This window comes from Amphiprion ocellaris, chromosome 3, assembly GCF_022539595.1.
Source record: "Amphiprion ocellaris isolate individual 3 ecotype Okinawa chromosome 3, ASM2253959v1, whole genome shotgun sequence".
Taxonomy (NCBI): Eukaryota; Metazoa; Chordata; class Actinopteri; family Pomacentridae; genus Amphiprion; species Amphiprion ocellaris.
The window spans coordinates 37852462-37868711 of record NC_072768.1 but is presented as its reverse complement, the minus strand read 5'-3'; the positions used below and the strand labels follow the sequence as shown (position 1 = coordinate 37868711).

At 38.6% G+C, this 16250-nt stretch overlaps 1 protein-coding gene across 2 annotated transcripts in view; it reads left to right on the top strand.

Annotated features, from left to right (window-relative positions):
• vps9d1 (VPS9 domain containing 1) overlaps positions 1 to 3538 on the top strand; it is a 41579-nt gene extending 38041 nt beyond the window's left edge. For both annotated transcript variants that reach the window (XM_055009116.1, XM_055009117.1), the window contains one exon: positions 1 to 3538. This exon is cut by the window's left edge and continues 296 nt beyond it. The gene's annotated coding sequence lies outside the window, so the exon portion shown is untranslated.
• The last annotated feature ends 12712 nt before the right edge of the window (positions 3539 to 16250 follow it).

Below are 16250 nucleotides of genomic sequence, written 5' to 3'. Positions count from 1 at the left end.
CGTCGGATACTATAGGTCCAAACATTTCAGTTTCAACATGTCCTGCTGTGGAGAAGCTTGCTCTCAATTTTTTTAGTTACACAACTCTTTGTGGCACTTTTCATGTCAACAATTGAGTGTCTGAAAATGTTCTCCGTTTTCCCAGTTTTCGCCTTTCCGTGACAACTACAGCAAAAGGTCTTAGAAACTAGTTGTGAAAGACCTGAAATGGGTCCTTAGGGAACCTTTAGAAGTGATGCCATTGATTACACAAATGCTGAAGCCCCATTCAGACAGAATTATAGTGGTAGAGGATGAAATATTCCTTGTGGTTTCTGGTTATTTATTGTTCTGGACGGGATTTTAAACTGCAAAGATGTCCAGGACAAAGTAGGACACAAACAAATCAACAACCATAAATCTGCTGAGGAAGTGAAGAAAAACCTCTGCAGCAGTTGTCAGAGAATCTTCACAGTTTTAGTTTTCTCCAGTATCTCATTAATCCAGTGTTATTAAACTGTACATCACAAAGAGGAGCCACCACTTTGACCAGAATGGTGCCACGTTTGGCCAAAACCAGGGTGAAAACTGGACTCAAAGAGAACAGTTAGTAAACTTCTGTTGTTGTATTGGTTCCTAAACAGGAGCATACGTTGGTTTTCCATCAGATCAGCAAAAGCAGCTCAACTTCCTCCAGTTTAGCTGATGAAATACAGGAGAAGGAAAGATCTTACTGGAGATGGACTGAAAAATACTCACAATACAACTGGATTAGGATTACTAACCAGAGCAGGTTATATCAATCCTGTCTGAATGGGGCTTTAAAGAGAAAAAAGCTGCAATACGTGGTAGTTTGCTAATGAGGGAATGAATGTTTTGAACAATATTGCAGTTTTTACCGTCTTTATTCAGGAAATACGTCGAATCTGTGATAAAGAAGCACTACTGATGTTGTGTTTAGAGTTTAGTAGGATATTTTTCTCCGTTAAAATGTGGGAAATGCATTTCATTGTTGAGGGACTGCAAGTTGAATTTTTATTTTTTTTTTAAAAAGCAGCGTACGTGTTTTAAAGAGCGATGCAAACCACAACTATGGATTAAAACTGATGCACTTTGGGTGTGGAGGTGTTCAGGGACGTTACACTGGAGGATGATGATGATGATGATGGTGGTGATGGTGATGGTGTTGAGTTCAGACAGACTTGCTGAGCGACTAGAGACGCCACAGGAACGACTGCTGAGGGCTGCAGACTCTTCGTCAGTCAGTCACAGCTCATATTTACTGTACATCGGGAAGCTGGTGCACTTTGTTAGTTTGCGCCACTTTTTTCAGTGTGTTGCCATGGGGACTGCAGGGACATGTGACCGTTATCTGTTGATTTTCAGTTGCTAATTTTTGCTTTCTTATCTACAGTTTTTAGCTTGAGTTGATGTTTTTTTTAATGCCAACTCATGCCTTCCCTTTGATAGTTGTGTAAGACCTATGTGTTAGAAAAACACTAGATGTTTGGTATTAAAGGGATATTTTTATGTTTTTCTATGGAAGATGTTTAGTTTTAAATATGCAGATGTTTAACAGAGTGAAAGTAGGGGTGGGCGATGGCACCCAATAATCAAATCAAGTCTGACGCTTAAACTCAAGGCTACATACCCACAAATGTCTGCAAAAGTTGCGACCAGAAGGAGTGACTCGTAGCTACAATGCTTCTTTCAGGATGTTGGTACAGTTGCCACAATTCTTCGTCCACCTTGATGTCTTCAGTTTACAAAATAAGACACTTCCAGGTTGCTGTTATGGTGGTCCTCATTGTCATTCAGCTGCAGTTCCAGCAAAGTGCTCATCTCGGACTCCCAACTCCACCATTCTGGAGGCACAAATCTCCACAAAAAGTTGTGACCAGAAGACGGGAATGGAAGCTCCAGTGCTTTGACGGTTCATTCAGGGTATCGGTACAGTTGCTGCAATTCTTTGCTGTTCTGTTGCGAAAAAAAAAAGACGCTTCCAGGTCTCTGGTGGTCCTCGATGTCATTCAGCTGCCTCTAAACCAGACTAGAAAAGTGTTCATGGATCTGACTGGGGCCTCGAGGTCACTAGGTGGTTATGACTTGTCAGTAGTTGACTTTTCACTACAAGAACTCCAAGTGGTATGAAAGTTTACAGCAACAACCCTCTAATCAACCCTTTTTGTTTCCGCTGTGGTGTAGGATCCAACAGCTTTAGCTGCAACGTCATCTTCGGTCATTTTTGTGGAAGAAAAGTACCTCCTCCCATGTAGATAGAAAGTAATTCCGGTTATGACTGCAATGGAAACACGCTGTAAATGTTGGCACCACATCTACACCTACCATGAGTTGCTGCAGTGAAAAGGCGCCTGTAAGTTTTTGGTCTTGGACTCCAACTCCACTTTCCTGAACTGCAGATGCCGATGGTAGTCAGATATCACAAGTGGACTTTAGGGCGTTCTTCTTCTTCTGTGCTCCTCTGGTGAGCTTGGTATGGCGGCACATGACTGGACTTTCGTCACTACCTGCAGTCCAAGATGTTGGACTCAATGAGGAAGATCATTTTTTTGCAGATGGAGTTAAGTGATCCAGAGTTACCACCACAACAGGAAGGGAAACACGAGATGATGCGAGGTGGTTTGTAGTGACTGAACTTAGCCATAGCAACCTTAATGTTGCAACCTTAGAAAGCTAATCCTACACCAAATTACGATCATCTGCAAATTATGGTTGTCCGATTGCCCACCCCTGCCTGAATGGGTGCATTTTTTTAGCCTGTTACCTGCAGGCCATGTTTACTTAACACCATTTAGTCATTCCCATTTGGTTGCCGTTGGTTTCTACTGATTCCACCACAGTCAGCTCGACACATGCTTTGTTTTTAGTCCCTGTTTGTGTCCTCGAGTTGGTCACAGAACCTCAAACTTAATTTATAATGGGATGCATTCTTGCAAGACTTGTGTAAAGGTGGCGATAAAGTGATCTTAATGTCGAGCAGGTTTCAAGGCTTTTGAGTGTTTTTGTGCTGGGATTAATGTGAACCAGTAGCTCCTGGATTCAGATGTCTTAAACCACAGAATGCCTCCGCAGTGAGTTAAATAACACGAGCTAGAAGGCTGATCAGTTTGTGTTTTCAAGACAAATCAGAAGCAGACTTTGACAGAAGCCTCCACATACAATGAAACTTGTGAATTCTTTTTATTTGGATCACTTGCTTGGATTTATTATTTAAAATATGTTTTATAATTTTGTATGAGTCCAAAAGATGTGAAAAATATCTTAGAAGTTTTTTTTGGGTTTGTTACGACTCCCTGCAACACCAAAAACAGAGTTATGTCTATATCATGTATGCTGATGTAATTAGTAACAATAAAAATGCTGTGATATTTTGCAGAGTGGATGAAGCCACTGCGCTCATGTAAAGGATTTATTGTGCATTTTGATTTGGGGAATTGAATGTGTCATTAAGCTGTACTGTGAATGCTTGAAACTAATGAATATGAGTTTGAGAGACGAGTCAATAAAGAGAACGGAGAGATGTTTAAATCATTTAAAATGTGTGCTGTGGTGTGGTTAACTAGTTTCACCATCGACTGCATATAAAAGATGGAGGTGTGATTTAACTCACTGGTTTTGGGACTATTGGTTTGAGGTTTGGAATTTCACCAATGTCATGTTGCTCTTTTTAACACTGGATGTGATGAGTGAGGTGTGGACGACATTTGGCAGTAGCACCTTGTCAATAGATGGTTTTCGACTCCAGAAACTTGAGATGGCGTGAAAGTTTACAGGAACAACTCTCTAATCAACCCTTTCAGCTTTTCTATTTCAATGTCAATTTCAAGTTCACCAAAACAGTAAACCACAGTTACTGGACCAGTTTCTATTAGCATGTAGAAAATAGAAGAACAAATGTTTCATATGCTGGCCACCTTTAAAATGAGGTTGTTTCCAACTGCAGGAACTTTTGGGCACTTTTAGGTGGCCCAAACCTTTGTGCATGGTCCAACCGCAAGAACTGATCCAATAGAACCTCCTTCAGCACTGTTTTCGGGGTTAAAAAGTACCTACTTTAGTCTAGGCAGGAAGTAATTCTGCTCCTGTGAACCAGGAAGTGCCCCTGTAAAACATCTTTTAAAGGTGTTATACAGTACAGATTCCAGGGTACTTCTGTTCAATTTTGATAAACTGCTCTATAGATCTCAATGCTACGTGGTTAAACTCTGAGAGGACAAGAAGTGCCAGGGCTTTTTCCCCTTTGATGTCCTTGTCCAGTAGCAGTAGGCCTGTTTGAGGGCAACCCAAACCCTTGTGCATGGTTCAACAGCAAGAACCGTCCCTGTAAAACTTGGGACTGCTCTTAGGACTTAGGACTCCAGGGTAGGTAGAAGGAAGTTCTGGTTACACTAGATGTCTCATCTCAAATCTCAACATCGGGCCAAAATAAACTTTTATAGCAAGATAACACCTTTTGAGCTAAAAGTTCATGGTTTCATTTGAAATTCTGCCATTTTCCACTGTAGGAACCTTTGTCCATGTAGTGGCCCGGATCCAGGAACCGTCCCTGTAGAACCTGTTTGTGCTGCATTTTCAAGGGCCAAAAAAAATACTGACTCATCCAGTAAGCAGTCTTCTTACGTCACCAGTTAGAATGTAAAACATACCACACAACAAGCCTCCATTGTTCTATTTCCTACGTGCTCATAGACCTGGAGTTACGCCCAATAACAACTATTTGCTGTTGTTTTGACACACTTGGCGTTAACATCACAGTCAAGGCTACTGGATCCTTCAGTGACATGGAAACAGAAAAGGCGTAAACACTGGTGCCACCTTAGACCTTCCCTAAGTTCCTGCATTGGAAAGATGTCTTTTGTTAGTGGTGATATTTAAGAGAAGACTGCTACTAGATGAGGACATCAAGAGAGCTGAAAAATGGTACCCTTTGTCCATTTTTCAAAAGGACATACCTAGAAGCTGGTAAAAAAAAAAAAAAAAAAAAAAAAAAAACAGCCCTGAAAGAGGTTCTACAGGGGCAGTTCTTACTGTAAGAACAAGTATAAAGTTTCAGACTGCCCAAAAAGACCCCCCGAGATCCTGCAGTGGAAAACGGTTGAATAGCAAAGTCACCCTGCCCTTAAACAGACTCTGCCTTATCATATATTTTCCTCTAAATGAGGCAATAATTCACAAAATTGACACTACGCTGTGTTGAAGGATGCCAAAACTAGTGATTGATACCATGAAACCATTAGGAAAATGTTTACTGAGGTAACAAATCAACTGAGATTTATGGTCAAGGCCATACAATCAATGTAAATTTACAACCAGAGTAGTCGCCTCCTGCTGGCTGATAAAAAGAAAGCAGGTTTGTTGCTTTACTTGTCAGATCTACAGGTGACATTTATCCCTTAGATGCAGTTTGTGGCTACAAGACAGCATTTTATGGTTTTAGAAAGATCTTTCTTCAAATGTTCTAGACCAGGGATGTCAAGCTCATTTTAGTTCAGGTTCCACATTCAGCCCAATTTGATCCCAAGTGGGCCGGACCAATAAAATCAGAGCATAATAACCTATAAATAATGACAACTCCACATTTTCCCCTTTGTTTTAGTGCAAAAATGTACAATTTTGTGTAATGAACTATATTTTTACAAAACATTATGAACAACCTGAAATTTCTTAAGAAAAATAAGTACAATTTCAACAATATCATGCCACAGTTTATCATTTACACATTACAACTTACAGATCACAGTATATCTACAAAAAAATCTATACATTTTAGTCACAGGTATCTGGAACTGAACAATATAGTATTTTACTTTATTATTAAATTGGCACTGGGGTATGTTTGACACCTCTGTTTTAGACCTTCAAGTCTTTTTTCTAACCAAGGTGAGCACTTGTTTTCATAATGTGGATTACAGCAGAAGCTAAAAAGGGCTGTTTGCGATACATACAGTTGTGTTTTTCCTGCTGGGACAAGTTAACATGTCCCCAGTGAGGAAAAAAACAAGGGTTGATCATTTTTAATTGGAACCAACGACAATAAATGACCATTTTCACAGTGATAAACCATCCAGGATGTCTGGTCTTCACTGGCAGAGGAGAAAAAAACAGTGAGCTGGTACTAACGGGAGCTGATGTGACATGTTTTTCTTAGTTTTTTTCTCGGCTGTCAGTCGTTGGCTTGGATGATGCCTGGATGATGCAGGAGGCTGTGATGGACACATGGCTGAATAGCAGCAGAAGCCTGTGAACTCGAAGAAAAAACAACATGCCACCTCCAATCAGCCTCCAGAATCCTCGGCAGCACCCGACCTCCTCTCGCGCTTCCTCGCTCTTCCTCGCCGTGAATCTTCATCTTCTCCTGCCTCGCTCTGTGTTTTTGTGCCTTTTCCAAGTCGTTTATAGACTCGACCCCCCGCCCTCCTGCAGCAGGTCAATGAGGTCGTCTTCGGGTTTAAACAGCAGACAGAGCAGCGTTCAGGCTTCACTTATGCAGCTTTAGAAATGAGTTTTAGACCACTGCGTTTTCTCTTACTTGCAGGTTTTGGTGGTTAGACTCTTGACCTTCCTGACCAATGGTCTCTCAGCAGCAGTTTGAGTTTCCTTCTTGACACAAGTGTATGTATATTTTTGATCCAGCAAATTTTGTCATATTGTCAGAAGATCTATAATAATCAGAAATATTTGATTGAAACTGCTTAAACTTTGGAGGATGGGGGCATTGATCCCGCTACCTCTCCCATGCTAAGCGAGCGCGCTACCATTTGAGCTAATCCCCCGATGGTCAAACAAAGCGTTGGAAGAGGCATTGGAAACTCAAGATCTCTACAAATGTGTAAAATTCTGTTCACGACTGTATGTAGGACTGAAGAACTGATTTAGATGAAGGTGAAATATCTTCAAGAACCAGTAGAAGTCTAGTTGCTTTCATCTGAAGCTTCAAGGATTCTTAGAGAAGCAGGAATATAGTTTTTCACCATTTTCTGTCCTGATAAAAATGGAAAAAGTCGCACAAACATGGCTGCTGTTAAAACACTTTACAACTCACATTTTGAACCAATTAGCAGCTAATTGAGTTACTTGGTTTGACACGTTGGCACTGATCTCTGCAGTGTTGCCGGTTGTTGGGAGATAGCGTGACTCTCTGAAGTCAAAGCTGCTGCTGATGTGAGGGTGTAATTCTGAATCAATAGTCCCCGAGCCGTTACTGTTCATCACAGAGCTGCAACTCTCCACAGCCAGGAAAGATGATCCACCCCGGGGACCTTCACAGCTGCCCTCCCTCTCAAACTAAACTTCCGTCCTGTGGCGTCTCCTGATGAGTCAACCTGTGGTGTGTTGGTTTTTCAGACCGAAACCCTCGACGCTGTTTTGGCGAGGCCTCACTGCTCTGTCACGAAAGGCCGAGCGCCACACTGCCAAGATCGTGGCTTGCTTTTCCATCTGGTTTAAAAATCTTAATCCCTCTCGTCTGAGCCGCTCCAGTCTTTAATTAGAAGCAGAGATGCAGTTTGAAACACACCTCGGAACTGTGGAGACGCTGCTCAGTTACCAGTTTGTTCCACACCAGTTTGTCATCAGACACAAGGACCAACATTTCACCTTCTATAGATCACTTTATCAAAATATATCTGAGTTTTTCAGCATCCAAAATGAATCTTACACATCTTTTGAGTTACTTCCTGCCTCTGCAGTAGAGGTGCGTGTCTACTGGATCTGTTCATTCTACATTTCCCATTCATTGTCTATGTTAGCAGCCATAGAATACATGCAATCTAAAGTCCTGAATCTCTATGGAAACAGAACAACCATGAAGGAGAGAGAATGAAGGAATGTCTTTTGTGCAGAATGATACAGTTAGAATGACAGGAATCTTGGGAAAAAGAAACAAAAGTTGAATTTCTTTAATTACTTATTTCACAGAAATTTTAAAAAAATGAATAAATACATAGATTTTTCCACAAATACTGGAAAAAAGGGTTCACATACTGTAGATATTGACATTTTTAAAGCCTCTACAAACTTTTTCTCTCTACTCTGCTCATCCTCTGTAGAAAGATGTTTCTCCATGCTGAATGTATCTCCAACAACTTGCTCCTCTGGTCACTGTTTCTGAGCCATGCTGCATTTATTTTATTCATCCAGTAGCTTTGATTTTCCTCTCAGTCTCTCTGTGGAAGCACTTCCTGCAGTTCAACCTGGAAACTCTCCGAATTTTTATCACATGACTGTTGGTCACAGCTGAGTTGGTCTTGGCTTCTCAGATGGGTCAAGGAGTTCAAAATTAATTTATTTTTCTTGCAGTTTCTGTATTCAAACTGTTTATTTTTGATTTTTTTTTACATGAAACATATAGAATTTAGTGATTTAGAAAAATTCCTGACTGAACCTTGCACGTGATACGTTTAAGCGTTGTCGGAAAGTTGAAAGCTTGATGTTGTGGATACACTGTCTGCAGTTCAACCTGAAAATTCTTTCAATTTTTGTCACATGACTGTTGGTCACAGAAGAGTCAGTCATGGCTTCACAGTAGTGCTGAGATATGGAAATTTCTTTTTTTTTACAGAATCTGTTCAGAACAAACACCCAATTTTCAAATCAGACATGTAGAATAAAGTGGTTTTAAAAATATTGCAATTTTGCATTGAGATTTGGTCATTATTCCATCAGAAGGCTGTAGATCTGACATTTCTCTGTGTTTTTACAGTTTCTGGCTGATTACTGGTGTCTAATTCTTATGTCTCACCTCGATTTTTTTCCTCAGAAACACATTTCTATGAACTATTTTTGTAAGAAAAGATATGTTTTCCCCAAAAAAGTGGGTCCGGTTTGAAATCCAGGAGCAGAAATCCCATCAGCAAAGCATTGGTTCAGGTGCAGCCAGTGTTATTTGTAGGAGTCTGTCTTGGTTTATGCTGTTTCATGGAAGGAGAGCATCTGTCAATCATTAATGTGAATGTTTAGAAAAGTTCATGTATACAGTTTGTAATGAAAACCCTTCAAGTAAATATGTCACTTAACAAAGAGTCTCAAATATCACGACTGAGCCCACAGATGGTACACAATATGGAATTTATTGCTCAGTAATATAACCAAAAGCTGCTCCATTTATTCATTTTACTGCAAAACAAAGTTTAGTTCGGTAATAAAAATGTGGGTCAAAACCATAAATATAAAACACAGCTGGAAGAATGGACCGTGGTTCTTTAATTAAAGAGAGAAACAATATATTTCTGCATTTTTTGGGTTTATTTAAAGCCAATAATTTTCAGGACGGATCTGCAACTTTCAGTCGCTCAGCTTTCTTGTTGTGCATCAGAGTTTCAGTCATAAAAAATAATCTGAGCGATTGGAAACAGATATCAGGAGGAATCCAGCGTGATCTCATTGTTTTTCTGGCACCGACTTCTAACAATAAGAATCATTTTCAATTTAGTTATCAGCTTAAACTTAATTAACGTGACTCCAAACAACAGTTCCAGAATCTAATATTGCACCGGCGTTTGAAGAATGTTCCGAGCTCATTGTTCTGAGCAGCTCACATGATGATTTATGAGAAACGAAAAACAGTTTTGGCCTCTTTGAGTGTCAGACAGGAACCTGGAACTGAGTTTAGTGTTTTAGATTCATTTTTTTCCCCCAAAATTTCATACATTTTTGTTGGAAAAATCTCTAAATTATTGATCTTCTTAAAAAGCGAGCTCACTAATTAATAAAATAATGGGTCTGAGTCATTGATTTTTGTTTTTCTTTTCATTTGATCTACTTCAGACTTTGTGTTGAGACCTGAGGAGCAGCAGTGTCAAGTTTGAAGTCGATTGGATGAGCAGCGGCCATTTTTGTAGTCTTTCTTTGGCTGCATGTGGGCGGAACCTAAGTTACCACGTTGCAACATCATTAAAAGCTTTTTCTGCTGGTTTCATGGTTACTCTCTAACGTCTGTCCAGGAACTACAGACTAAAAATAGCTTCTTGATCAACTCTGGCATATTTTCAGTAATGTTTAGTAACGTACACGGTCCCTGTTAAATCAACCAGTCATATCAATATACCAATCAGTACGTTGTGACAGCACATTATGACTGTCTTTACTGTATTTAATGCATAATTGTGTTTGTTTTGAGGATGGTAGCCCCATATATGTACATACATTTTATATTTTCAATTAATTTATGTTACTTTGTGGAAATGTGTTTTCATTTTGACATGAAAGAGTCTTTTTTTCAAAATTTTTGTCAAAATAATCAAATTTAATTGACCATTAGTCAATGTTAAAAAGTTAAAAAAAAACAAAAAAAAAAAACAAGTGGGTGAATAGTTTTTATAGATTTTAAATCCACAGACAATCACAACATTAATAATAATAAAAACTTTATTTAGAAAACAGTTCTTCTAACAATGTAATGCAAGACTTTATGTTAAAAATAGTCAAAGAATTATGAATAAAGAAAGGTGACACTTTGCAGCAGTTTTCTGTACTTTTGATTATTCCAGTGCATAAAAACAAAACAAACACAAAAAACACCAAACAAACATAATGAAAAATGTATAAAAATGTTAAGAAAAATGTAGAATATCAGCGCCTTTTAGATAACAGCTTCATCAGTTTGTTTTTTAAAAAGGTTTTAACCATTTGACTGTATTTATTCTAGTTACTGATGACTTATATATTTTATATTATTAATAAATTGACATTACTTTGTGGAAATGTGTTTTCACTTTAACATGAAAGAGTCTTTTTCCCAAACTTTTTGTCAAAAAAATAATTTTTAACCAATTTAATTTGGTTAAAATAACCAAATTAAATTGACCATATGTCAATGTTATAAAATTTGAAAAATTAAAAATTAAAATCCCAGCAGGTGAATACTTTTGATAGTTTTTAATTCCACAGACAATCACATTGTAATTATTATTAATATTATTGATGTTGCTGTTATTATTATTATTATTATTATTATTATTATTATTATTATTATTATTATTATTATTAATAATAATAATAATAATAATAATAATAATAATAATAATAATAATAATAATAATAATAATAATAAACATTATTTATAATCAATTTTTGTAATGCAATGCTTTAATAAACAACAACAAACAAATAAAGTAAAGAATAAGTCATTAAGGATTAAGAAAAGGTGACACTTTGCAGCAGTTTTCTGTACTTTTGACTATTCCAATGCACAAAAACAAAACAAACACAAAAACAAAATGAAAAATGTAGAATATCATCCCTTTTAGAGAATAACTTTACCAGTTATTTTTAAAAATGTTTTAACTGTATTTTGACTGTGTTTATTCTAATTATTTGATACTAGTTCACCACAACCAAACAATGCAATGTATATAGTATTTATAAATATATAGATTTCGCTGGACATCACTGAATGTGTTGAAAAAGACTTTGATTTAATTAAAATTATTATAAACTTAGAATAAATTTGGATTTCTTCACCAATTTTTGTGACAAGAAATTAAAAATTTATCTAGAAATTTCACTGAAACCCTAAAAAAGAAGTTCACCAGAGTCCATGTAATATTTGACAGATTTAAGATGACGCATGGAGCTTTTTCACCCATTTTTCTTCTCTTTCACTGAATCTTTTCACCCACGTTTCCTCAGTCTGCAGAGATCGTGGCCCCTTGATCCTCCAAAACAAAAGCCAGTTTTCTTTTCCTATTAGAATGAGATGATTCATCGGCCGATGGTTGGACATTTGTGGCTGTTTGTGTCCTTTTCAGGGGAGGAAAGAAGCAAAGAAAAGGGAGGAAGAAGGAGAAAGTGGGGCCCAGCGGGGTCCTCCTTTAGCGGTTTAATTATAGTTTGGCCTAATTGAGCTGTCAGCCGACAAGTTCAAAACAAAAACTGTCACTGAGCATCCCCACCCCCCCAGTACTCCCACTCCACCCCCTCGGCTTCCTTGTCAGATCCCTGTTGTTTACGTTGTTGTGGAAGCGGGAGCCGGACGGTATACAGGACAACAATGATGCTGCTGTTTGTTTAAGGGAAATGTTGCCCCAAATAACAGATAAAGGGGCCTGTAGGGGGTGGGAGCTGGTGCGTGTGAACAGGCCAAAGAGTCACGCTAGGCTGGATGTAAATGTGTCAAACTGCCCCCCTGCCTACTGGCTCCGTACAGTTTGGATTCATTTAGTTTTATCACTGCAGCGTTCTCTTGTTTTTAACGCTGCTACATAGATGCTATTTTGAGCCAGTCAAAGTATCTTTTACTTGACTGAACAAACCAAAGCCGAAACTTTGTTTACTTCCGCTGACACCCAAGAGCTGTAATTGTAGAGAGCAATATGTGTCACACTAGGGATGCAAATTTTGAAAAACTCACTAATTAACAGCCCTTCTATTGGCAAGTTTAGCGAAGGGAACATTTGCCCTGTGCTGATTAAGGCCACTAAAGCAGATCTGAAACATTTGATTGAGATTTAGAAAGCCATTAGCTCTGGTCGGAAATCATTAAGCATCACAGAAGTCTTTGTCGTGGTGCCCCGTTGCTAGCTAAACCACCACAATGCTTTCTGCTAACAAACATGAACCGTCAAATGCCCAAATAATGCCTCCTCTGGTCTCTACAGTATTAAACAGTAAGAGTGGTAGAACAACCAGGTACTACTGCTAATCTACAATATATTTACTGACATCATGTAGAGCAGTGGTCCCCAACAACCGGGCCGTGGGTCATTTGGTACCAGACCTCACAGAAAGAACAAGAAAAGCACTCAGAGAGCGCAGTACTCTGCCAAGGCTGCTCAGTCGTATCATTTCCGATGGCTGAAATCTTGAAAAAATTTGTGGCAGAAATCATGGCAACATAGAATGTGTCCATTTAATATAGATGTACCCACAAACAAAATGACCTTGCGCTTAGCACAGGTGTGTGTTATGCATGTGTACGTTATGTACAGATACCAAATAGTGTGACCTAAATATGTAGCGGGTGGCGGGAATTGATGGGACATTTCTGACGGATAAGTCCTGATAAGTCCTCCATGGTGGATTTGTAGTAGGATCACAATTGTGATCATCAGCAGGCAGCTGATGTAGTGTTCACTTGTTGTCATGGTTACAATGATGCCATGCCGCTATATCTCGCAGTGATACAGAAATCTTTAACAAATCTGTGGATCCAGACTATAAGTCGCATCACTGCCAAAATCTAATTGTGTCATTTCTGACCTTCCCTGAAAATTTCATCCAAATCTGTTAGTCTGTTTTTGAGTAATGTTGCTAACAGACAGACAGACGGATGGACAGACGGACAAGTGTGCACTGATCATCACATACCTCCGCTGCATTCCTTGGTGGAATAATAAACACTGATTTTATTCATTTAGGATACTCTTGTTAAAGTAAAAAAATTTTTTTCTTTTGTGCGGTCCATAGAAAATTGTCTTGCTTGAAACCTGTCTGTGGTTTCAAAAAAGATTGGCGATATTACAAGTTTTCTCCATCTATTGCATGACGGATCCAGTTGTGGAGCCACGGTACCCTCTCACACTACATTTCAGACAGTGTCCTACTGACATTTCACAGCAAGAATCCTGTAACACTAAGGGACAACTTGTGGGGGTTTAACCAGCAATGGGCACCAAGACAAAGACTTATGTGGTGGTTAATGACCTTCGACTGGCTCTCATGTGTTTAAGACGAGTCGGGATCATCTGAGGCAGCATTTTTATATCTAAAGAAACCAGACAATGTTAGCTGGAGTATCCCAAGAGGAAGCAGGATACTGTAACATGTTTGTGAACACCTTATCCATGTGTTTGACTGCTGCCAACAGCCTGCATAGCGCTCAGACTTCCTCGGTCTCATGAATGGTTTAGTAGCTGGTAGAAGGATGCCCAACTCATACTCAAATTTTCAAAGTAGCACTACGACAGTCTTACACCAGTCAAAATGGAGGATATATTTAATATCACCTGTCACTCTAATCTCTAACTGGTGATGACTGAGTCAAATCTGCTGCACAATGTTGGCATCAATTGGTACTAAATCTTCATTTTTATTAGCAATAGTCAAGTAAGTAAGAAAATATTTCCACTTGACCGTTGTGGACGTTGAAAGTGGAGGTGCATTTGGTTCTATTCATACTACAACGGGTTTACATAGAAAAACACTCCTTTGGAAGTTTCTGAAAAGCCGTGACTTTGCTGTTTTTACAGGAATCAGCTACAGATCAGGCTGTCATTGTTTCCTAAGGTGTGTCGAGCAGAGTGGGCGGACATAGCAAAGGATATCTGGAGAATTGGGATGGAAAGCATGTACAAATGAAACCTCCTCCACAGTTCGGGAGCAACTGCTTCAGTTAAAACTGATGATGATGAATTACAGAGGTTTGGATGATGGAGAATCTCCTCAAAACAAGCACTGTCTCAAATTTTGCATGCAGACGTCCATAGAAGAGGATTCTTTTGGACTAGATGACAAAAATTTTGACCCCTTGTGGACGTGGAGGCTAAAAGTATGAATTGGTCTTATGATACCTGACGTTGAGTGTATTACACACCAAGGATAGCACCACTTCCCATAATTGGAGCCTTGTTGGGCGTACAACTCGGTCAATAGATGATTGATTCTTCAGCGGGAATCAACACCGAAATCAGTTCCACAGCGTGTTTCTGAAAACATTTGAGGCAAGAAAGAACCTGCTGAATGCACTGTCATCCTTTGCATGACGTAGCCTGAGGAGTAGGCGACGCAAACCCTCGTCTTTTGAATGCGGCACTACCAGAATGCATTGTGAGGTGTTTGGCAAGCGTTGAAAGGCAGGATCCTGTGGACACATAGCATTGAGTTTTGTGGTTGGTGTGTTGTAAACATCCCATAGTAATCAGATGCTAGTATGGATCATCTGTAGAGGAAGATGAATAACCAGATTTCACAGTGCTCGATCAAAACTGGTATAAGTCTTGATACTGGTAGACTGGTGGACATGAAAACACAATCATAAGGAGGATCTCTAGCATACTGAACTGCTAAAGGCTAACAAGAAAATAGATGAACTCAACTCTCCTTTAACAGTTTGACCAAATCATATGTTGCTACAATCATTCAAGAAAGTTGGTAGAAACATTGCTACTGGTAGAAAAATTAGTCTAGAACCCTGACTAGATGTTCCACAGAGCACGGAGTGACTTTACCTGTGGCCTTATTAGCCTAAATTCATTCTAAAGCTACATAAAAAGCTGACATTTGCAGCTGATTAAATCATTTAACCCAGGTTTTATTATGCTGAAATGATCAGAACAGACTTTGAGCAGAGCAGCTGCACATATTCATATGATTTCTGAGACTAGAACTACATCAACTGGTGATTTCATGTTTTTTGTGGTCACTTTGAGCCCTTTAATAGTGATTTTGCACCTTTTCATGGTGATTTTGCATCTTTTTATGGTGATTTTGCACCTTTTAGTGGTGATTATGCATCTATTTTGGACAATTATACACCTATTCGTGTTGATTTTTGCAGCTTTTCTTGGTGATTTTGCATCGTTTCCGGGTTATTTTACACCTGTTCATTGTGATTTTGCACCTTTTTGTGGTGATTTTGCATCTATTTGGACAATTTTTCACCTCTTTGTAGTGATTTTGCATCTTTTTCTGGTTATTTTGCGTCTTTTATGGAGATTTTATGCGCTTTTGGAATGATTTTGTGTCAGTCATTTATGTCTTACTACTTTTACAAGTACTATTTTCATATTTAAATGATGAGAACAGACTTGGAGTAGATCATCTGCACATATTCATATAATTTCTGAAGATAGAACTATATCAACTGGTAATTTTGCATCTATTTTGTGGTTATTTTGAACCTTTTCAAAGGGATTTTTCACCTTTTCGCGTTGATTTTACATCTTATCATTGTGATTTTGTACCTTTTTGTGGTAATTTTACATTGTTTTGTGGTTGTTTTGCACATTTTAGTGATGATTTTGCACCTTTTCATGTTGATTTTGCATCTTTTGTGGTAATCTTTCATAATTTCCTGGTAATATTTGCACCTTTTATTGGTGATTTTGCATGTTTTAATAGAGATTTAATATCTTTTGTAATTATTTAGAGACCATTTTATCAAGCTCAAATTTATACTCTGACCAGTTGCTAACTTGGCTAAATCTTGGCATTAATTCATCTTCATTGTACCTGTGATCTCCACCTGCTCCGTCCAGCTTCTACTCTATTTCGATACCAAACATACTCAGCAGATCATTGGGGGAATCACAGCG